The 23,234-nt window shown below is 42.5% G+C and overlaps 1 protein-coding gene across 2 annotated transcripts in view; it reads left to right on the forward strand.

Moving 5' to 3' along the window:
- The first annotated feature begins 22,764 nt into the window (after window positions 1–22,764).
- GPAT3 (glycerol-3-phosphate acyltransferase 3) overlaps window positions 22,765–23,234 on the forward strand; it is a 55,255-nt gene continuing 54,785 nt past the window's right edge. Inside the window, exon 1 of one of the 2 annotated variants that reach the window (XM_081131687.1) lies at window positions 22,765–22,886. The gene's annotated coding sequence lies outside the window, so the exon portion shown is untranslated. Of the gene's footprint in view, window positions 23,172–23,234 lie in introns of both variants that reach the window. The other variant, XM_081131688.1, reaches the window with a different exon arrangement.

A 23,234-nucleotide genomic window follows, 5' to 3' on the forward strand; every position in this document is an offset into this window, starting at 1 on the left:
CCCTACCTAGTACCATAAAACCAAAACCTACCACAGCTTTTCATTTATATCATCCAATTGTCCTATAGTAAAGCTGTTCTAATTTACAATTCCATAAGAAATGAGTGCCTTGAGAAAATGAAATGGCATTAAATGGAATCTCTGCTAATGTTATGGGTCACAAATTTTCGCTTAGATAATTTCAACTGATGTAATTGGTACTACTTTGCTCACTCATGAAGCTGAGACATGTTTTTTGGTCATTTGTATTTGTTCTCTTGCAAATTACCTCTCTCTCTCTATATATGTATATACATATACACACACACATATATATATGCCCCTTTTCTATTGCTCTTTATATCTTACTGATTTAACAGCATCTATATATTAAAAGTATTAACCTTTTGTCTGTCAAATACTGAAAGTGGTTTTTTTCTAGATGGTTTTTAACTTTAATTGTGTTTAAGGTAATTAATTTTCAATACAGATGCTTTAAAACTTTGTGTTTAAACTTTTATTCATGCCCTTAATCTTTCTGTCTAAGGTATAATATTTAGTAAGACTTCCCTGTCTTATGACATTATTCTCTTTTTTTAGTATATCTTTATTGATTTCAGAGAGACGAAGGGAGAGGGAGAGGGAGAGATAGAAACATCAATGATAAGTCATCGTTGATTGGCTGCCTCCTACACACCCCCGACTGGGGATTGAGCCCACAACCTGGGCATATGCCCTGACCAGGAATTGAACCGTGATCTCCTGGGTCCTAGGTGGATGCTCAACTGCTGAGCCACATCTGGCAGGCATATGACATTATTCTGGAATAGGAGGCAAATGCTAATTAAGACCAGTGGACTAGGGGGAAGTAGGAGAAAGTAAAGCAGGGATAAATGGTGATAGAAGGTGACTTGACTTGGGGTGGTAAACACACAATACAATATACAGGTTATGTATTGTAGAATTGTATACCCAAAATCTGTATAATTTTATTAACCAATGTCACCCCAATAAATTCAATAAAAATAAATAACAACAACAAAAAGTTAAAAAAAGAGAAAAGATCAGTGTACTAATGCCATTGTCTGAATGTAATCATAACAAAGCTCAATTAGCAAAAGCCTGAACACTGGACCCATACAAACAATAGAATTGTTTTGTTTTTCTTTTTTTAAATATATCTTTATTGATTTCAGAGAGAGGAAAGGAGAGGGAGAGAGAGAGAGAGAAACATCAATGATAAGAGAGTCATTGATCGAGCCAGCAACCCAGGCATGTGCCCTGGCCAGGAATCGAACCCCGATCGCCTGGATCCTAGGTCGATGCTCAACCGCTGAGCCACACCCAGCCAGGTGAAACAATAGAATTGTTTTAAGAAGACTCTTTAAAAATGATAATTTGCTCCGCCCTGGCTGGTTTTGCTCAGTGGTTAGAGCATTAGCCTGGGGACTAAAGGGTCCTGGGTTCTATTCCAGCCAAGGGCACCTACCTTGGTTGCAGGCTCGATCACCGGCCCAGGTTGGGGCACATGCAGGGTGTCTCTCTCACATTGATGCTTCTCTCTCTCTCTTTCTCTTTCTCTCTTTGCCTCCCTCCCCCTTCCACTCTCTCGAAAAGTAATGGAAAAAATATCCTCAGGTAAGGATTAAAAAAAAAAAAAGATAAGTTTTTCCTTCTTTACTAAGGAACTAGGTGGGTTCAAAGAATGTGTAAACATAATCTGACATAGGACTCAGGTGGAAGGGGCTGATACTGATCAAATCTGAGGCAATCTAAGTCTCAAAATAAATAACGATAGTAATGAATTATAGCCCATTGAATAGAATAGGAATTTTTGAGTCCATACTGATATGAATGAATAAATGAATGAATGAATGAAATAAAAAATTTTAAAAAAAGCTCTTGTTTCCAGTAGAATACCAACTAATAAGTGTAGAAGCAATCATGACATTTGAAATTAGAAAATGTCTTTTGGCAACTATCATCATCATAATTGATACAGGCAACCGATGCTAAAACTAGCGGGTAAAGTTTGAGTAACAGGCTATGTAGTTTCCAAGTATCTCTCCCAAAGATATTTATGAATGACAGGAGGAAAAAAACCTTTTCAAACACCCCCTTGAACAAATGAATTTTAACATCACCAGTGAAGAGACAAACGCACATCAGACGTCTCCTGATGTGATGTTCTGAGAAGACCACAACATCAGTTATGCAGCATTCTTGCTAAAAATGCAGAAGTTGAAATTTCTCATGAGGAAACATCAGACAAACTCAAATTGAAGGACATTTTATAAAATAACTGACCTGTACTCTTCATAAATGGCAATGGTGTGAAACACAAAGACTCAGGACCTGTTCTAGATGAAAGGAAACTAAAGAAACAGAACGCTGCGAGGAATAACCCACAGGGGCAGGGATAAATTGGTGTAAATGATACTGAAGTACTGGTGAAAACAGTTTTACCTGTTTTTACTTTGCCTCATCTATAACTAGCATATGATTACTCAGAAAAACCTGAAAAATAGAGCAACTCTGGAATCTCCAGCTCAACTATTTTATTTATTTATTTATTTATTTATTTATTTATTTATTTATTTATTTATTTATTTTTAAAAATATATCTTTATTGATTTCAGAGAGAGGAAAGAAAAGAGAGAGAGAGAGAGATAGAAACATCAATGATGAGAGAGTCATTGATGGAGCCCACAACCCGGGCATGTGCCCTGACCAGGAATCGAACCCTGATCTCCTGGATCCTAGGTCAATGCTCAACCGCTGAGCCATGCCTGGCCGGGCTCAAAAACTGTTTTAGCCCGGCCAGGCATGGCTCAGCGGTTGAGCATTGACCTAGGATTCAGGAGATTGCGGTTCGATTCCTGGTCAGGGCACATGCCCAGGTTGTGAGCTCGATCCCTCGTCAGAGGCTTGTGGGAAGCAGCCGACCAATGACGACTCATCATTTGTGTTTCAACTCTCTTCCTCCTCTCCCTTCCTCTCTCTGAAATCAATAAAGATATATTTTAAAAAAACAACTATTTTAAAACATTACAAATAGATTTCCTTCAGTTATCCAAATTTCAAAGCTTTGAATATGTTTAAATAATAGTTTCTAAATTTTATGGTCAGATTGAAACTTTTCTTTGTCATGCTCTCAATCTTACTTTTAAAAAGTATGGATATTATTTTCCCAACCTGAGGAACTTCTTTAATATATTCTATTTTTAAAAACCCCTCCTTTTACAGGTGAAATTCTTAAGGAACTATGCAAGATAATTTTATGAATCAGAAATGTCATTGTCCATATCATTCCTCAAATTCTCAGAAGATAAAATGAGATAATAATCTATTATAAAATTTAAAAAAATACATTTTCTAAAATAGCAGATTACTTCACTGCTTGAAAACTTCATTGTCTAATCTACCTTATCTTCCACTGCCCTAAACCAGCCTTTTCTCCACTTCCCACCAAGATTATGTTCTTTCTCCACCAAACTGTATTTTTTCTATATCCCCTTTTTAGTCTGCTTAGGCTTCTATAACCAAAATACCATAAACAAGGTGGCTTATTAACAGTAAACATTTATTTCTAACAGTTCTGGAGGCTGGAAAGTCCAAGATCATGACACTGGTATATTTGGTGTTTGATGAGCCTTTCTTCTCACTGTAACGTGACATTGTAGAAGGGATGAGCTGGCTTTCTGGGGTCTCTTTTATAAGGGTGCTAATCCCAATCTTGAGGGCTCTCCTTTCATGAATTTATTGGCCCAATAAGGCCTCACCTCTTAATAACATCACCTGGGGATTAGAATTTCAAAATATAAAATTTGGGGGAAAGGGACAAACATTCAGACCATAGCATTCCCTTTCATGTTTTCTCTCTTTTTTCTACAAATCTACCCCCACCTATTAGAGCTCCTGCTTCTCCTTGAGCCCTCCGCTGTAGAAAGTTATTTTTCACACCTATAGAATTTTATAAAAAATCAATATTAACCATTTTGCCAGAATGTGAGCTTCGTGTGAATAGAGATGGATAGAGTATGTATCTGTCCCCCAACCTCCACTTTATTTTCAATCCCTAGAATAGTGCCTAGATCAAACTTGACATTCAGTAACTATTTGTGGAAAGAATAAATTTTCCTCCTTTTTTATAAATATACCTTTATTGATTTCAGAGAGAAGAAGGGAGAGGGAGAGAGAAACATAATTGATGAGAGAGTCATTGATCGGCTGCCCCCTGCATGCCCCCTGCTGGGGATTGAACCGGCAACCCGGGCATGTGCCCTGACCAGGAATCAAACCGTGATCTCCTGGATCATAGGTCAGTGCTCAACCGCTGAGCCACGCTGGCTGGGCTAAATTTTTGTTCTTAGTTATTGACTGCTGGGCATAGGTGTTTCTTGGAATTTTTTTTCATACTTTCCTTGTATTCATGAATTCACAAGTATTGAGTTAGGTACCATATTAGCTACTGGAGGTGCGTTGAATGACAAAACATACAGTGTCTGCCCTGGTGGAATTTACAATCTAGTTGGAGACAAAAACATTAAAGACATAATCTCTTATATGATGACACAATTACCATTCTGATTCAATGCCTTGGAGGTAAAATATAGAGAGCTGGAAGCAAGGATAACTAACATACTCACGTCCTCTGGTGCTGGGGAAGTCTTCTCCGGGACCTAAATGCTTGAGAGGAAAAGGGGAAAGAATGAGTTCCCAGCCAAAGGAATATCATGTGTGGAAGCTCTGACCAAAACTTTGGAAAACGGTTACCTGAGCTGAGAGAGAAAATGAAGATGCATTTTGGAATCTTATTTTGAGTCAACTGTGAAGTGGTTCTTTGTTGTGAGAAATCTCCTGAACAGACCCTTTAATTATAAAAATGTGAAGCAAGTAATTCTTTGCTTTCAGGAGAAAACTGAAAGAAAAACAAGAATGTAGATGTTTTATACATAAATCTTAACTAGTGCTATGTTTGGACTCTAAATAGTTGTATATAGTTGAATCATTACTGCACACTGAGATCCATTTGCTTCTGTGGTGAGAAATGTTTCTTGGCTTTATTTATAACTGAAGTTCATGGTATAGCAAAGGAGGCTTACCCGTGGGGAGGTGGGTGTGGGCTCATTCAAGAATCACGTGTAGGAGATCCAGAGTTTCTGCCCCGGAGTCAAGGACCCAAGTCTTCATCTTCTGCTAGAAAACAATAATGAGGAATGGACTGCGCTTGGCACAACCCAATCTGTGCTGGATTGTTGGTATCTTACACATGACTGTAAGGCTGAATAAACCACAATATGCTGATTCCTGCTTTCAAAATGATTGCTCCAATAGCAGAGTGTAAAGAAGATTGGAAGGGGAAGAAGTGGATTCATCCTAAGTTATTCTGAACTTAGAGACTTTAATTTCTTCACATGCACTGGATCATTTCATTCTTCTTTAAATCCCCAATATTTTTTATAATACCTGGTGCATACATAATATGCTCTCCATATGTACTTGTTGAACGAATAGATTTTTTTAAAAGATTATTTTTAAAAAGTCATTATAGCCCTAGCCAGTTTGGCTCAGTGGCTAGAGTGTCGGCCTACAGACTGAAGAGTCCTGGGTTCGAGGGACTCAAGAGTCAAGGGCACGTACCTCGGTTGTAGGCTCGATCCCTGGCCCCAGTCACGGCTTGTTTGGGAGGCACCAATCGATGTGCCTCTCCCATATCAATGTTTCTCTCTCTCTCTCTCTCCCTTCCAATCTCTCCAAAAAGCAATGGAAAAAATATCCTCAGGTGAGGATTAAAAAAAAAAGTCATTATATAGAGTATAGAGTAAGATATTCCTAAGTCACCAGAATTTGGAAATAACAACATCCTCTGAGAATGAAAATAATGTATATATTTATTCCTTTGCTCATCATTTTTTCCCTTGATAACTTATTCTCACCCTTTTCCCAAAACTGATTTAAGGGATGAATTAAACTGCATAATGAGTAATTTGTAGTGAAAAAAAAATCAGAAAAAGTCTAGTAAATGTACATACCAAAGAGATGTGAGGAACGCCCATGAAGGTGACTAGAGTAAATTTCCCAGAAGAATGATCAGAATATGACTAACATGAAAAAACCTGTGACCTCGCTGACTATGGAGAAACCTGTTTAAAGAAGAAAGGCAGGGATTCTAGGTGAAATCAGGAAAGAGAGAGAAACCAGAGAGGCTCTCTTGGGTGGTTATCATGTAACTTGACTAGGAGAGGCCAGGTGATAGTCAGTAATCCTTTAGCCACACAGCAGTCATCCTGCTCCAGGTTTCTCCTGGCCCAGAAAGAAAGAACCCTGGACACTATACAGCTCTTTTGCTCTCATTTCTTTTGATTGTCAGTTTGGCCTTCCATCCCTTTGACACAGTGAAGGAGGAGGCACTATGTATATGTATATGTATATGTATATGTATATGTATATGTATATGTATATGTATATGTATATGTATATATAAAAATATATATGTATATGTATGTGTGTGTATATATATGTTTTTATTGATTTCAGAGAGAGGAAGGGAGAGGAAAAGAGAGAGAGAAACATCAATGAGAGAGAGAATCTTCGATCAGCTGCTCCTGCACACCTCCTACTGGGGATCAAGCTGGAAACCCAGGCATGTGCCCTGACCTGGAATTGAACTGTGACCTCCAGGTCTATAGGTCGACGCTCAACCACTGAGCCACGCTGCCAGGGCGAGGAACTATATGTTGAAGATGTTCTGGCCACTAGAAAAATATATACAATATTACACATGACACTTAGCATTCTGATTTACAGCTCAGTCTCCTGTGAATTTGATTAGAGTGAACTGGCCAAAAAAGCTTGACCAAATCAAGTTTTAAAATTTTAAATCTAAGGGCCATTTTAGCTATCTCAAATGGAGATGATCACACTAAGGAAGTGGAGGTGTGCTAGGCATTTAGACAGGAGCAGAGCAAGGACAATGGGCCAGGTATAGAAGGTCACCAGGGCAGAAAGCCCCCCAGGTGCCTGGGACCTTGTCCTCAGGGTGACCTTCACCCCTGCTCCTCTAGTATATCACTAGTCATGCAGTTTGGACCTCTGATCTTTCCTCCCTAGAGATAACATCTAGGCCTCAGTTGTATTTCAGCTCCAGGCCCAGAAAAGCAACAAAACCAGCCACAGCTGACCTCAGGACCAGCTGCATTGAATAATAACCCCCGGCCCTAGTGCTGACCAATCCATCAGTGGAGACCTAGACCCTGAAAGGACACACCTGGAAAACTGCTGAATATTCTATTAATATCTTTCCCTGGGACCTCCCCTAAAATCTCTACCCTTAGAACTCTTAGGACAGAGGACTCTCACCTTCCCCCTACTCCCTCCCAGCACCAGGCGCGTTATCATTACCTTCCTCACTTCCGAGCTCCAAGGGCCCTTCCTTTACCTTTATACCTTCCTCACTCCCAAGCTCCAAGGCCCTTCCTTTACCTCTATAACTTGTTTCCTAAGCCCATTTCTTCTAAAGAATTCTATTTTCTACCTCTGTGATTTACCAAATAAATGTTCTCCTATAGCTTGGGTCTTGACTCTGCATTCTTTCCTAGCCAGAACTCAAGTACTGAGGTTGCTTGAACTCAGGTCCAGTCTGACCCTGTTGGTCTAACACCTGGTGCCCTTCCCGCACCTGCAACAGAGGGTCCCCCTTTTTTATATTCTATCTCACCATTTCTAAGCCCATAGGAATTTTACAGGAGTATGCCTCCTCAGAGTAGCTCATTCCTAGGCAATGTCACAGAATCTCTGCTGTGGAGTCACTTGCATGAGTTTGGCTTTAGGTGTGCTGCAGAGACTGGGTCACAGTATTTTCCAGGTAACCCCAGTCAGCTTGCTCAGGGGTTAGAGCATTGGCCCTCAGACTGAAGGGTCTCAGATTTGATTCCGGTCAACGGCACATACTTTGGTTTCAGCTTGACCCCGAGAGGCAACCAGTAGATGTCTCTCACATCTCTCTCTCTGCCTCTCCCTTCCCTTCTCTCTAAAATCAGTAAAACATGTTCTCAGGTGAGAATTAAAAACACACACAAAACAGCAAAAAAACAAAACCAAAAAAACCCCCACACAAAACACCACCGTATTTTCCAGGTAGGAGTCACAGAGAAAATGCCCTCCAGACACACTTTGGTAAAGGCAAGTCAATAGGAAAATCTAAGAGTCTGAGAATTCAGTCAACAGTAAGCAAGCTGATGTTCTTAATTCATTCACTGAACATGTGTAGGTGATTTATCTTCTTTGTGAGGTCTTTAGTGATAGACTCAGACTGGGATTTTCCTGGTTCCCAAGAATGCTTCCTTTAGTCTTAAATTCATCATATTTAGAACCATATCACCACCTTCCTGGGATGCTCAACCCAGAGAATTCTCAGATCTCTAAGAAGAGGTTTCTATACCCTAACTTAAGAAATATTGATTTTAAAGAGTGGATGGTAGGGGGTCAATGGGGGAAAAAAGGGAGACATCTGTAATGCTTTCAACAATAAAGATTAAAAAAATAAAGAGTGGATGACCACTACTTGCTCACAGAGGACTTATGGAACCTGGAAATATGTCTGTGTCCACCATGGTTGTGGGGACTCCATTTGAGAAGCACTGGGGAGAAGATTGCCATCACCTGGCTTTTTACTCATGAACATGGTTGGGCTACCAGTTTTCTTTGCATTTATGTTGAATCCCTGCCCAAAATGTTGTTAGTCTTCTACTGAAAACAATACCTGGTGGATTTAAATGTAAGTAAAACAAAACAGTTTTTCTTTGTTTAAAAAAAAAATAGTGGAAATAACTGAAGCATGGTAGTGATGCTTAGGAAGTGTTTGACACCATTGCCCATTTCAAGCTTTGCTCAACTAAACTCTGGTTTGATAAGGGGAGTGTTTTCCCTCAGGACTCCAGGGAGAAGACACCAGCAGGGGACAAATAAGTGTTATGGGTGAAGCAATATAAATAATCGCAGTGTGTTATAACAGTCATCATGGTACTGAAGAGATTTTGTTTTCAACAGAGGCCAGAGTACATTGAAGCTACTGATTAGTCACCAGGTTTTCTTTTTAATTGTTGTCAGCTAGTTGCTCTCTGCTCAAAATGCAGAAGTGAACTTTAGCACCATATATTACAGGGTGGTGACAGCAATCCATTAATTAAGAACAGCTCTCATGCTTTGAAAAGGTTTCTAATTTATGAACTTGCAGAATGAAAGACTCCAAGACTAATCCCGGGATAAATCTGACTGTTCTCTTTAACTATTAACCTACTTCCTGATTTTTATTCTGCTTTGGTGAAGGGAAGGTATGCCTCTAAATAATATTTAAAATCCAAGTTTCCACTTATTACCACTTCTCCTAATGTATGTCAGAGCTGCATTTGGTCTTTTTTTTTTCTTTTTAATTAATTTATTTTTCATTTTTAAATTTATCTTTATTGTTGAGAGTATTACAGGTATCCCATTTCCCCCCACAATTGACCCCCTCCACTTTGCTCCCACCCCCTCCTAAGGCCTTCACCCCATTATTGATTGTGTCCATGAGTTATGCATATATGCATATAACTTCTTTGGTTAATCTCTTCCCACCCTCCACCCCCCTTCCCTCTTTCCTCTGAGATATGACCATCTGTTGCATGTGTCAATGTCTCTGTATCTATTTAGTTTGTCAGATTCCTTTGTTCACTAGCTTCTTCTTAAAGAAGACCCTTCAACTTTTCCTGTAGTGCTGGTCTGGTGGTGATGAACTCCTTTGGCTTTTTCTTATCTGTGAAGCTCTTTATCTGTCCTTCAATTCTAAATGATAGCTTTGCTGGGTAGAGCAATCATGGTTGTAGTTCCATGTTTTTCATCACTTTGAATATTTCTTGCCACTCCCTTCTGGCCTGCAAGGTTTCTGTTAAGAAATCAGCTGACAGTCATAGGGGGGCTCCCTTGTAGGTAACTAACTGCTTTTCTCTTGCTGCTTTTAAGATTCTCTCTTTGTCTTTAAGCTTTGGCATTTTAATTATGATGTGTCTTGCTGTGGGCCTCTTTGGATTCCTCTTGTTTGGGACCCTCTGTGCTTCCTGGACTTATGTAAGTCTACTTCTTTCCCCAGGTAAGGGAAGCTATCTGTCATTATTTTTTCAAATAGGTTTTCAATTTCTTACTGTCTTTCCTCTCCTTCTGGCACCTCAATAATACAAATGTTGGGCCTCTTGGAGTTGTCCCAGAGGCTGCTTACACTATCTTCATATTTCTGGATTCTTTTTTCTTTTTGCTCTTCTGGTTGGGTGCTTTTTGTTTCCTCATGTTCCAAATTGCTGATTTGATTCTCAGTGTCCTCTACTCTACTGTTGATTCCCTGTAAATTATTCTTCATTTCAGCTCATGTAGCCTTCATTTCAAATTGGTACTTTATTATGTTATTGATTTTCTCAGTTATTTCCCTAATAGTCTGCTTAAACATCCTTCTAAACAAAATTCTGAACTCTGTATCTGTTAGCTTGCTTGGATCTATTTCATTTAGTTCCTCTTCTAGAGATTTCTTCTGTTCTTTCCTTTGTGACATGTTTCTTTGCCTCCACATTTTGGCTGCTTCCAGGTGTTTGTTTCTACATATTAGGTAGATCTGCTATGTCTCCTGGAATTTGTAGAGTGGCTTTGTGTAGTAGGTGTCCTATCGGGTCCAGTGGCTCAGCCTCTCCAGTCACCTGAGCTGGGCCTTCTAGGTGCTCCCCTGTGTGGGCTGTGTGCACTGTCCTGTTGTAGTTGAGCCTTGGTTGCTGTTGGCATCACTGGGAGGAATTGAACCCCAGGGAAATCAGCTGTGAGGACCAGCTGCAACTACAGCCAAAGAGCTGCTGTGCTGGAGACACCCCTATGGAGCAGGATTTACTTCAGTGGAGCTTTGGTGTTCACCAAGTGCACCCCTTGAGTGTGTCACTCGTGGATGTGGTAGGGTTGTAATCCAGCGTGGTGGCATCTGACCACCAGATGCACTGTCTCTGGGGCCTCCTGGGAGGTGCAAAGTCAGCCTGTGCCAGTGCCTTGCCCAGGGCCACCCAGCATGAGCTACACAGCAAACGGTAGTTGGCTGCTACTTGTGCTGGGCTTGGAGGAGCCCAGGAGAGGCCCAGCTATGAGCCAGTGCAGCTGCTGCTAGTGCCAGGCCTGGGGCCCCTTATCAAGCCATATGGGGCCCGCTGCTGCTTGTTTGAGAGATTTTAGGAAAGTCCTAAGCATGAGGCTCTAGAGGCCCCTTGCACAGAAAAGCCCCTGGAAATGGCCTGGATGAGCTGCAGGTGGGGAGGGGCGGGGCCTCCAGGAATCACGGGGCGGGGCCAAAGGTTCGAGTCAGGTGCTGGCGATTCAAACATGGCGCCTGCCTGCCGGCTGTGTGCGGGGAGGACTCGCCAAGGAGCCATGGCCTCCGCCAGCCCTTCTGCCCGGGAGGAAGCCGCCCCTCCGCCTCTCGCCCGGATCTCAGGCAGGTTAGTTCCTCCCGAGTGTCCCGGGTCCTTTCAGGCTGCTGCCGGCGCTGGGCTCAGAGGGAGCGTCCGAGTGAGTCCGTGCTGGGCCCTTTGGAGGAGCTGCTGGGGCTCCCGCAGCCTCCGCGACCCTCAGGGACAGTCCCCGCTGGGTTCACAGCCTGGAGTTGTGGGGATGACTCTTCCCTACCCTGGAGCCCTGGGCTGGGGCCTGCTGTGGGGCTGGGACCCCTCACTCCTCTGGGAAACCTCCGCGTCCGAGATTCCCTCCCGGTTTCAACCGCGGCACCGGGTGTGGGCCTGCGGCAAGTTTCTGGGATTCAGCCCCGATCCTCCCGCGTCTCCGTCCCTCCTCCCAGTCTCGATGCTCCTTCAGCTCCCTGGTTGTGGGGCTTCTGTGCAGCCAGATCTCAGGAGGCTCTGAGTGACGGTGGTTCTGTATTTTAGTTGTGATTGTGATGTGGTTGTGGGAGGGGGTGGGTGCAGCGGTTCCCTACGCCACCATCTTGTTTGTCCTGCATTTGGTCTTTAAATTTTTTTATTTTTAAAAGTTTTTTATTTTCCTTGAAATGTGAATACTTTAAGTGCAGAAAGTCAATCTCTGTGACATGTTTTCCAATCATGAATGAATTTTGGTGTGTGATTGATTATACCATTAGAGAATTATAAGTCATGAAATCATGCCTGAAATCACCAAACCACCAAGACCTGTGTGTGTGCGTGTGTGTATAGATATAGTGAAATACTTTTAGAAGAGAGATGAAGACTTTACCCATTTTCAGTTAAATTGAGAGGACTAGATACAGTATCAGCATTAGAGCAAAATGTTGGTATTATCCAAAAAATTCAAATATAAAGTCAGTTTCAACAATCTGTTAGAGGTCTTAATGGTTTTTACAATAATGTAAAGATTCTTCCAAAACTGGAGCAATTTTTTGGGAAGACTGGTAAATTATGTAAAAATGAATATTATTGGGAATAAAGTAATTACAAGTGCCCGAGGAAGACCCTCCTTCAGTGAGGGGTTTTTTAATGAACATTTTGCCAACAATTTTATTATTCTCCAATTGATTCTCCTTTTGTCATCTCTGTCCCCTTCCCCAGAGGTGCCAAACCCTATGGTAGGGTCTTCTGCCTTAGTGTTGTCCTGGGGACATAAGGCACTTGGTCATTAAAGTTCTTCTCTAATCTTTCTGACAAAAAAGGAAGGAAGGAAGGGAGGGAGGGAGGGAAGGAGGGAAGGAAGGAAGGAAGGAAGGAAGGAAGGAAGGAAGGAAGGAAGGAAGGAAAAGGAAAAGAAAACTTACTTCTTCATAAAATCTAGTTCTTCAGAAGACTGAGAATCTAAAGCTTTGGTAGTCATGGGATGATAGAATTCCTGGTAGAAGAAATTCTAAGGAACCAGGGCTAGCTGAAGTTTATCTACATTCAAATTAAAATACACTGAAAGAGACTGGGAAGGTAGTAAAGATGAAGAAGTAGGCTGGGATTAAGAAAAATTTTGTCAAGTACTTAAGTACAAAGTACATGTCATTTTCCTCTCAACTCTATTCTACTATAAAAAATATGCCAATGATGACAAAAGACCATGAAAGGAATGGAGAAAATACAGAGAACACTGAGGAGGTTATGTCTTATAGGAATGTGAGCTTAGTGTGGCCTGAATGATAGGAGAATCCAGAAATTCTAATTTTAGTTTGAATATTTTACTATGTGGGCAATCTGTTCAAATTTTCTAAATAACATTGTATGGGTCCTTGTAAAGGCCCTCTCTTTTTTATTTTATTTTATTAGTTGCAAGCATTTAATTAATTAATTAATTAATTAATTAATTAATTTATTGTTTAAAATATTATAGGTGTCCTTTTTTCTCCCCAGTGAAGGCCCTCTCATTTCTGACTGCTGGTTTACATATAATCAGTGAATAAATAGGTTGGGAAGAGGAGAACCTGGGCTTTCTGTCCAGAGGCTTCCCTTCCCTGTGTATGCTCTTCTTGAAGATGCATTCTTGCCTTTTGGGACATTCTGTTCAATACAGCGAGAGTGCATTGAATATATCACTATATTGGGGGAGGTAGAAGAGGGTAAAGGGGGGATAAATGGTGATGGAAGGAGACCTGACTTGGGTGGCGAACACACAGTATAATATAGAATTGTATACCTAAAACCTTTATAAATTTATTAACCAATGTCATCCCAATCAATTCAATTTAAAAAATGAATATATCACTATATCATAACAGTTTGCCCTGGGATGAAGAATTTTCACCATTAGTTCTCACTACTACTTTTGATAGAGTAGGTTCAGCTATCAGGTCCTATGACAGACTGCAGATTAGAATCTGTGGGGTCACATCTTGGATCCAAGAGTTAGGAAATAAACCCATCTACAAAGAAAAACTTGAGTAAGTCAAAGTCATTCTTAAAAAGTTCTCTAGGAACTCTCCATCATAGAGACCAATAGGCTACCTCTTACCATGTCAGTTTTCCCTTCAGTATTGGAATGGATTCATTGGACTGGGCACAGATGATGCAGTTGCTTGACTTTAAGGGGTAAGCAGTTTGAACATATGCATTCTAGCTTTAAACACTAGCATCACACTCAGTAGGGGAAATGTTCACATTTTGCGAGATCTCCCCCCTTCCCCCCCAAGAACTGAGATGTCTCAAGGAAAATCAGATCTGTGTTCCCCATCTCAAAATGCTACAAGAGTAGAATGACCACCATTTCATTTCTCCTTTTAATTTTCTAATCACATAATTTAATTCACATAAGTTACATGAGGCATGAGGTATGAGGCAATCTACTATAAATAATGTGCCTCCATTCACAATTTTTTTTTTTGTGGGAGAAATATTTTTATGCAGACCTTTTGTATAGGTCAGTAGTTCTCAAAGTATAGCTCAGGGACTCCTGGATGTCCCAAGACACTTTCAGAGGACACATGAAGTCTCAACTAATTTTATAGTAATACTAAGATGTTACTTAGTTTTTTCACTCTTATTCTCTCATGCATGTGACTGATGAGCTTTCTGTTGTGTGCACCTGGCCCTGCAGGCTACAGACCTCAGTTAATCAAACACTAATCTGGGTGTTGCTGTGAAGTTATTTTGTAGATGAGATTCAAGTCCATCCTCAGTTGACCTTAAGGGAAATTATCCTAGGTAATCTGAGTGATCCTGAGTCAATCAGTCCAAAAGCCTTAAAAGCAGAGCTGAGACTTCTCAGAAGTATAAGATATTCCACCTGCTCCTTGTTCCTGAGTTTCAGCCAGTCTTTTCTGATAGCAGTATTTCAGACACGCCTCGCCAGCCCCCATGATCACACAAGTGATTCTTTGCAGTAAATCTCTAGATATATCTCCCCCACTCTTCTGATTCTCTGGTGTAACCCTGATAGAGATTTTGCTAGTGAAAATTGTTATAGAGGAACAGAATCTTAAGGATGAGTTTTCTGGAGCTGGTACTCTAATCTGCTTAGATTTGAAGGCACTGGTGACTCTATATTCAGTGGTAAAGAGGGCACTGTTAGTCCATGTCATGATAAAGTAAGAGATTTGCAAAATACAGCCATTGGATACTCCTAATCAGTATCAGTAGAAGGCAAGGTTCTGGTTGACCATGTATTTTCCATTTTAGAATACTTTCGTCAAACTAAGGAATATATTGAGATTGGCTGGTTGTTCCAAATTGTGCTCCAGTAGTAGGGAAGGGAAAGTGCAAACTCAGGCCTTCAAAGTTTCAAGTCCAGCCCATATAAATGACCTGAAAGCTTCTGTATTTCTCTGGGAAGAAACCCTTATCTCCTGTAGCCATGAGGCCAAGATTTCTGAAAACAGAAACTAGATCTTATCCTGTGAGTGGCTGAACTGCAACACAAAAGTGAGGGCATTGACTTGGAAGGAACAGTATGCTGAACGTTGACATGGGGACACATAGGCAGATCTTGATGAAGCTGAGAGCATTGAACCCCTAAATTCTGCTGAGCCCTCTTTGCCAGGGGAAGCAGCTTTCTACCTCTGCCTAAAGAATCTTCAGGTACTCACCCTATAAGACACTGCTGATTCTCCTCAGGACCTGCCTCTACCACTATTTGCTGCTTTTTTTTAATTTTATTATTGATTTCAGAGAGAGAGGAAGGGAGAGGGAGAGATGAAACATCAATGATGAAAGTCATTGATCGGCTGCCTCCTGCACACCCCCTGCTGGGGATTGAACCAGCAACCCGGGCATGTGCCCTGACCAGGAATCGAACCCAGATCCCCTGGATCATAGGTCGATGCTCAGCTGCTGAGCCACACAGGCCAGGCCACTATTTGCTTCTAAACCTGTAATTAAGTTCAAGTCCCAGCAGGCTTTGAAAAGTCAGGTACAAAGTGGGACCCATGAGGAGGTACACTATGCTGCAGAAGAGCTGCATGACTTTTCCAATTTCTACAGGCAGAAATTTGGGGAATATGTGTGGGAATGGATATTAACCTTTAAAAGATGGCATTTAAAAGACAGCATCATACAAACTCCATATATTTTCCAGGATCAACTGTACAAATAATGGTTTCTTTCCTTTTGCCTGTAAAAAAGAACGTATATGCTTAGGTTTCTGAGTATTTAAGGGTATGGCAGCATGGTGGAAGGAATATAATAAAGTTGGATCAGGTAAAATTTATTGAGTGGGCCCACTAAGCAGAAATTCTGGATTTGGTGGTGTCTGAAACATGGATCCCAGAGTGGTCTACAGTAAATAAGTTGAAATGCCAGGACTGCCTTGGTGGCATATAGAGGAAAGCAGACAAAGGCTTAGGGAGACTGAAATGTTAAAGTGGACTATGTATCATGTAAGACCTGCTTGCTCACCTCGGGAAGGTCCAAAGACATACCTTTTACCTCAATTGTGAGAAACAAATTGGTGAGGCGAGTCCCAGTGTCCTTGAAGAGCTCTGTGGCTGCCCTTTGTAGGTCAGAATTTATCGTGACAACTGCTACCAATGATCTGAGATCCCTACATGCATCGAGGATAATGGGGATCAAGGAAGGCAGGGGCCGAGTGGCTGCACCTAATTTGCCAAAGACAAGGTGAGTATGATGACTAATGGACAGCAGTCAAAGTAGTAATCAGAATAGCCTGACTCAAGGAACTGGGGGCTTTGTCTAGGTGATCAGAAGAAATAGATGGGCAGCCTACTAAAACCTCACTTCTGTTCTATAGAAGTTGAAGAGGTGTAGGCTTAGTCAATAGAGCTCTAACTTGAATTACAAAACAGAGAGTCACAGTCCCTCAGTTAATTTCCAAACTTGAGCCAGTTTGTAGACCAAGAACCGCTTGAAAGAAGGGGATACTGGATCCCCCTGAGGACTGCCAAAATTTTATATTGTTGATCTGTCGTCCAGTCTCCCTCAAAGGGACTGTTGTCATAGGAAACATCCAAACCTGTAAGAATTTTTATGAGTTTATTTGAACCAAACTGATGACAATTGCCAGGAAGCAAAATCTCACCGGATTGAGAAAACGCTCCAGAGAATAACAGTTTTGTGCCTTATTTTATACATTTATAATAAAAGGAGGAGATGTGAGGGGTTACATGAAATGCCCTAAGGGGTCTGTAAAAGTATATTGTTCTGACATTCCAATGGTTTGTAATGGTTGATGCAAAAAGACAATAGACAGACTCAGTTAAGGTAAAGGTTGACTTTTGTCAAGGAAGATACTGGCCTAGGGCAGGACTACATGCCATGACTCCCTTTTAGTTAAGTTTTCAGAACATCCTGCGTGGTTACTTTAGGTCTCTGGGTTTGTGAGGTTGCCATGCAGGCCTCCCCTGAGCTAGTCAGGTTTAGTGTGTGGCCCCATTTTTGGCCACAGAATGAGTGGTCATTTACCAGAGTGACTGTACTCTGAATGATGGGAAATAATCAAGACTGTTTAGTGAATACTGGACACTGTTCCTAAATTGACACTAATTCCTAGAGACCCAAAACGTCACTCTGCTCTACCAGTGAAAATAGGAGCTAATGGTAAACATTGGAGTTTTAGCTCAGGTCCATCTAACAGGGAGCACAATGAGTCCCTGAGTCTATCCCGTGGTTAGTTGCCCAGTTCTGGAAAGCATAATTAGAACAGACATGCTTAGCAACTGGCAGGATCCTCATGTTGGATCCCTAACCTGTGGAGTAATATTTCAATGAAAGATCAGGAGAGAGGTGCACAGGAACCGGGGGTTGAGGGAGGGCATTGTGATGTGATCAAAGACCAGAGAAGAAGAAATCGTGCAGAAGGGTTTTTTTGGAATGTCAAGGAAATTAAATTTGGAGTAGCTTCAAGATCTAGCTTCGGATGTCTGATATTTGAACTTTAATTTGTGACCATTAGGGAGGCACTGCTGGCGTTGATCAATAGTGTGGCATGAAGTACAATTCTGTGAAGGTGGAGAAGGGGTGGAATACAGGCAGGGAGTTACAGATGAATATGAGGTTCCTGATGTTACCATTGAGATGAGGGCACCTCGGTTCTTTTCTTCTTGAGGGAAAGATTTCAATCAAGAGGTAAAATGTAGACAAGAAAGCCATAATCTTTTGATCACAGGAAAAATATATATACTTAGGACAAGGAAACAAGGAGGGGCATAGAAGAAGCAACAGGAGAGCCTAGGCTGGGCTGCTTTGGCTCACTGGGGAGCCAGAGAAAAGGGGGCCTTGGAGACAGGCTCAGGGGGCTAGCCCCGGGTCAAGCGGCCACTGCCCATTGCTCTCCTGGTTGCAAATCTCTTTGGGGTCCTTTAGAGGTTAGGGGATACGTGCCTGTGGGGGAAGGGAATGGCACCAGCATGCTCCCTGGAGTGAGAGCGCATTGGGACATCCATTCTCAGGGATTTTAAAGGCTGGGTGTTTAAGGGAGGTCTTAGGGGCAGATCAATAGAATATTCATCAGTTTTATGCTCATGTACCAAAATGAGATTTATTTTCTTAATTTGTCTGTCCCTGGGTGTAGTTGGCAAATGGCACTAATTGGATTTCTGTTACCTGTCCCCCTGTGTAGAGTGATTCAAGCTATTTACCCTCTGGATGGGGAGGAGAAATGCAAACCATTTACTCTCAAATATCCTTGGTTTAGGGAGGATAGGATTTACTAGCTGGCTGTAAACTGCCGTTGAACTATCCTAGTCTCCGTATTTGCTTGTCCTGTAGCTTCTTACTATGCTGTAACACTTGATGTTAAGTAGTTTACAGTGGGATGATGAAGCAACTACACAAATCAAGGTAGGATATGATGAAGACCCAAGACAGGTGTGAAATCAGAGGAAAGAGCTGTCTCAGAGAATGGAAGCAAGAAACGCTCTGTCAATCTGCTTCACCCCCAGATTTCTCTCTTCTACCATACCTCTTAAATATGTGTAATTTGGCTCCAACTATGGTATCTTATTTGCCATTGGCATCTATTCGTGAGAGTATTGACATTTGTCCAGGGCTTTTTAGTCTAAACTCCTCTGTTCCCATTGCCGACCCACAATTGCTGTCAACGCAGGGGAAGGAGGAAGATGCAAATAATGTGAGTGCTTAGGTAGGGCCAACCCTTTGGAATCACTTCTTTTTTATTTTGGCCTCCCAGAAACTTATCAGGACCCCACAACCTTTTGTTAACAGTTAAATGTTGCCTGGCCAGGCGTGGCTCAAAGGCTGAGCATCCATCTAGGATCCAGGCTATCACGGTTTGATTCCCGGTCAGGGCACATGCCTGGGTTGCGGGCTCCATCCTCAGTGGGGGCGTGCAGGAGGCAGCCGATCAATGACTCTCTCATCATTGATGTTTCTCTCTCTCCCCCTCTCCCTTCCTTTCTCTGAAATTAATAAAGATATATTTTAAAACAAAACAAAACAAAGCAAAACAGTTAAATGTTAACACTTCCCTCTTTATCCCTACTCTAACTGCTGGGCTTCTTAAGGTGTGGTCTTCTGTAGACCAACAACATCAGCATCACCTGGGAGCTCATTGAAATGCAGTATCTCAGGCTTTTTCTAATTAGAACAGAACAATCATAGTTAATAGAATATGACCAATATTTTTTCTAACTATAGCTAACAATCATGGTCAAAGAGCATGATTAATATTTCTGCCCCCGACAATTTCACCTCCCCCCTTTCCATTAAACCTAGGCAGGATCATCCCTGCTTTCCTGCAGTTAGAACTCCCTTCACTTACTGTATTTGTTTCCTAGGGCTGCCTTAACAAATTACCACAAACTTAGTGAATTAAAACAACAGAAATCGCCCGTCTGGCATGGCTCAGTGATTGAGCATCAACCTATGAACCAGGAGATCATTGATGTTTCTATCTCTCTCTCCCTTCCTCTCTCTGAATATATATATATTAAAAAAAGAAAAAAAAATCACTTTCTAACGGGGCTGGGAGTTGTATGCTCCAGGACAAAGGTGTTGACTTTGGAGTGAGGTCCATTCTCCTTTTTTCATGGAAAGATAATAACCTGGTTCCTGAAATGTGGAGTCGGGGAGGCACCCATCCTTTGCAACCCCCAACCCGCATCCCCTCTCCCAGAGGTGGAGGTGCTCTACTCTTTTGCAACCCCCCAGCCCCCTGTTGAACCATTATACACATTCTTATTCATTTTACCCACTTCCCCATGCCTGTAGTTCCTTTGTCTACTTCCCCAGGTAATCTTTGTCCTTCTACACAATATAAGCAGCTGGCTAGTGGGGGGTGGGGTGGGGGATGGCAGAGCAGATATTCGTGGATGATCCCCTGCTCTCCCATATTGCTGACAATACTGGAATAGATGCTCATGTATGATTCAATCCTGTCTCTACTTAATTGGCTCAAGTGGAGACAGGCAGCCAAGAATGATGTCTGGTTTCAAAATGAGCGAAAGGGAGCAGTGTTACCTCTGCCATTTCTCTTCCTTCTCCCTCCCTCATCGCTGGAAAGTGAGCCTATCTTGGCTGTCCTGTGTTTTAGGCAGGAAAAAGGTGGAGAACTTTAGCACTCGTACCAGGCGGCCATCTGATCTCTGCACGGAGCTTTGTGGTTCACAAAGCAGTTTAAAACACAATCCCATTTGACTCTAAAAATAATCCATTTTACTGCTGAGAAAGTTGAAGCCCAGAAGTATTGTAGGCAGTGGAAACAGCACCAGGTGTGGAACCTGTGGGGTCAGAGTGGACTTGGGTTTGTTCTGGCCACCATGGCCAGAAGAACACCTAAGGAACTAACAGTAAAGGTAGAAAAAGATCCCTATTGTACAGGACAAGGCCTGACAAGGTAGCCCAAGAATTACCGCTCCCCCTGAAGTCCTGTAGAAAAACAAAACAAACCAGTCACACTCCAGTCAAGCATAACCCCATTACTCATTGTAAGACATTGTGTTTAAATCATCCCTTTTATGTTACTAAGGGCCCCACCCCCGCCTTGTTTCATGTTACAAAAGTTGACAACCTAACAAATTATCAAATTATTAGAAGCCCCTTTACTGTAGTTGCCTTTGTAGTTACTGAGTATAAAATGTGGGAAGAACTGAGGGTCAGGGCTGCAGTTCGGCTCTTACATGGGAGAGACGCTGCAACTGTAGCCACTGGCCAGCTAATAAAGGCTCCAAAATTCAAACACAAACTCTGGTGGTCGTCCGTCGCGGGTCACACCAGAACAAGTTCAGTAACCTCAGTGACTGGGTTCTGGCTAGGAAAGAATTCAGAGCCAAGACTCCAACTGTAAGAGAACATTTATTTATAAAATCACAGAGGTGGAAGAAGTAATTTGTAGAAGAAATGGGCTTAGGAAACAAGTTATAGAGGCAAAGGAAGGGCTCTTGGAATTTGGGTGTGAGAAAGCTAATCCTAACGCTAATGCTAAGGCGCCTGGCCGGGAGAAAGGGGAAGGGAAAGGAGAGGGGCTTGCTCCCAGGAAGGAGTGTGCTGGGTCCCCCATTCTAGTAGTTTTAAGAGTGGAGGTTTTAGGGGAGATCCCAGGGGAAGATCTCATAATATTCAGCAGCTTTCCACTTGTGTCCTTTCAGGCTTGTGGTGTCCACCGATTAATTGGTTGGGCGCCAGGGGCGGGGGTAGGAGGGGTGGACATTATCCAATGCAGTTGGTCCTGAGGTCAGCCTTGGCTGATTTTGTTGCTTTTCTTGGCCTGGAGCTGAAATACTACTGAGGCCTAGATGATATCTCTAGGGAGGAAAGGTCAGGGGATCCAAACCGCAGTACCAGTGAAATGCTAGGGGAAGAAAGGCCACCCTGGGGGTGAGGTTCCACCCTAGAATAGTCTGTTGCTAGGCACCTGGGGCTTTCCACCCTGGTGATCTTCTGTGCCTGGCCCATTGTCCTTGCTCTGCTCATGTCTGTCTAACTGCCTATCACAGAAGGACTAAATGAATTGCTCAAATTTATGTGTCTGTGCTGGAGTCAATCTAAGATTTCAAATTCCACATTATTACTGTCCCACTATTCTGTGAGACAATAATTCCTTCATAATAGTAAAAAAGCAAAAACAAATAAAAACCCAAAACTAGTTCACGGAGTTTGGTCATGAGCAACAATAATCATTGGAGATTGTGGGCACTTAGCACCTGTATCTGGATGGGCAGAGAGAGGCCACCCTTACAGGAAGTTGCCGGTACTGGGACTTTATTGGGTAAACTTTGGTATAATCATTCATCATTCCTTAGGAAATAAAAGGAGGACCTGAACGTATAGTGTTAAACGAGATGGTATAATCATTGAGGTTTTGTGCTAAATCTGTGTTTTCAGTAAGAACTTTTGAAAGATTTTGGCAATTGTATTGTCCTTGTTTTTTGTAAACTGGCAGCCCATACAAAGGTTTAATTTTGAGAAACCAAGCGCTTGAACTTCTTTATTTATAATTTGGTTTTTATAACCAAGTTATTTTCCCCCTCTCAGTGGGAAAGGGGGTTTGTGATACCTGACTGGCAGGAGGTGTAACAGTTACATTCAGAGGACAAACAGTTGTATTCTTTGCAGTTGGGCTTCTCTCCTCCCTTCTGCTCCCCACTTCCTCCACACGCTGGCCAGGGGCCACTTTCTTTGCAGTATTTGCTATCAACAGTTTCCATTCAGTTTGCTGGCCCTCCCAGTCTTTCCAGCGTGAAATAACCCTGGAGAGACCTGTATGAGATTTTGGAAAGCCCGGGCAGCCCGACTTTCTTCTCTACTGCATTCCCAACATCCCAATTCTCATGCTCATTCTTAAAACCAGGTCACGTCTCTAAGAGGCGTGAACTGCAATGAAGTAAATACCCGTAAGCTTTTGCCCTTTGTCGTCTAATCGGTGCTAGCAAGGAGGCAGTGCCCGGATAATACCCAGGAGGCGCTGTCAGCTTGGGAAGGCTGCGCGGGCCTGGCGTTTGACTGCAGCGGCCAGCGCGCCAGAGCGCCGGAACGGTAGGGGGACCTGTGGTTGGATTCGTAGCCCAGGAAGAGAGCGACCCTCGGCCGAAAGATTTCTGTGCGGGGAGAGGGCAGCTCAGCGGCGCTGGGGACCCCGGGAGAGCTCTTCACCCGCCCTAATAAGCTCAGCTCCGCAGGGGAGGGGCGGGGAAGACGGGCGAGAGCCGGGAGCTGCGGAAAGGGCAGCTCGGCAGCGCGCTGAGCTTTTCCCTTTCTCTGAAAGTCCTTGCAAGAAGTTTTCCACCCCCGCAAACAAGACCGTCTAAGCGTCTCGGGCATGTCAGTTCCTTTGGGAGGGGGGGCGCGCAGAAAATACGACCATTTTGTAGCTGAAAATCCTCC

The sequence above is a fragment of the Miniopterus schreibersii genome (assembly GCF_964146895.1).
Source record: "Miniopterus schreibersii genome assembly, chromosome: 1".
Taxonomy (NCBI): Eukaryota; Metazoa; Chordata; class Mammalia; order Chiroptera; family Miniopteridae; genus Miniopterus; species Miniopterus schreibersii.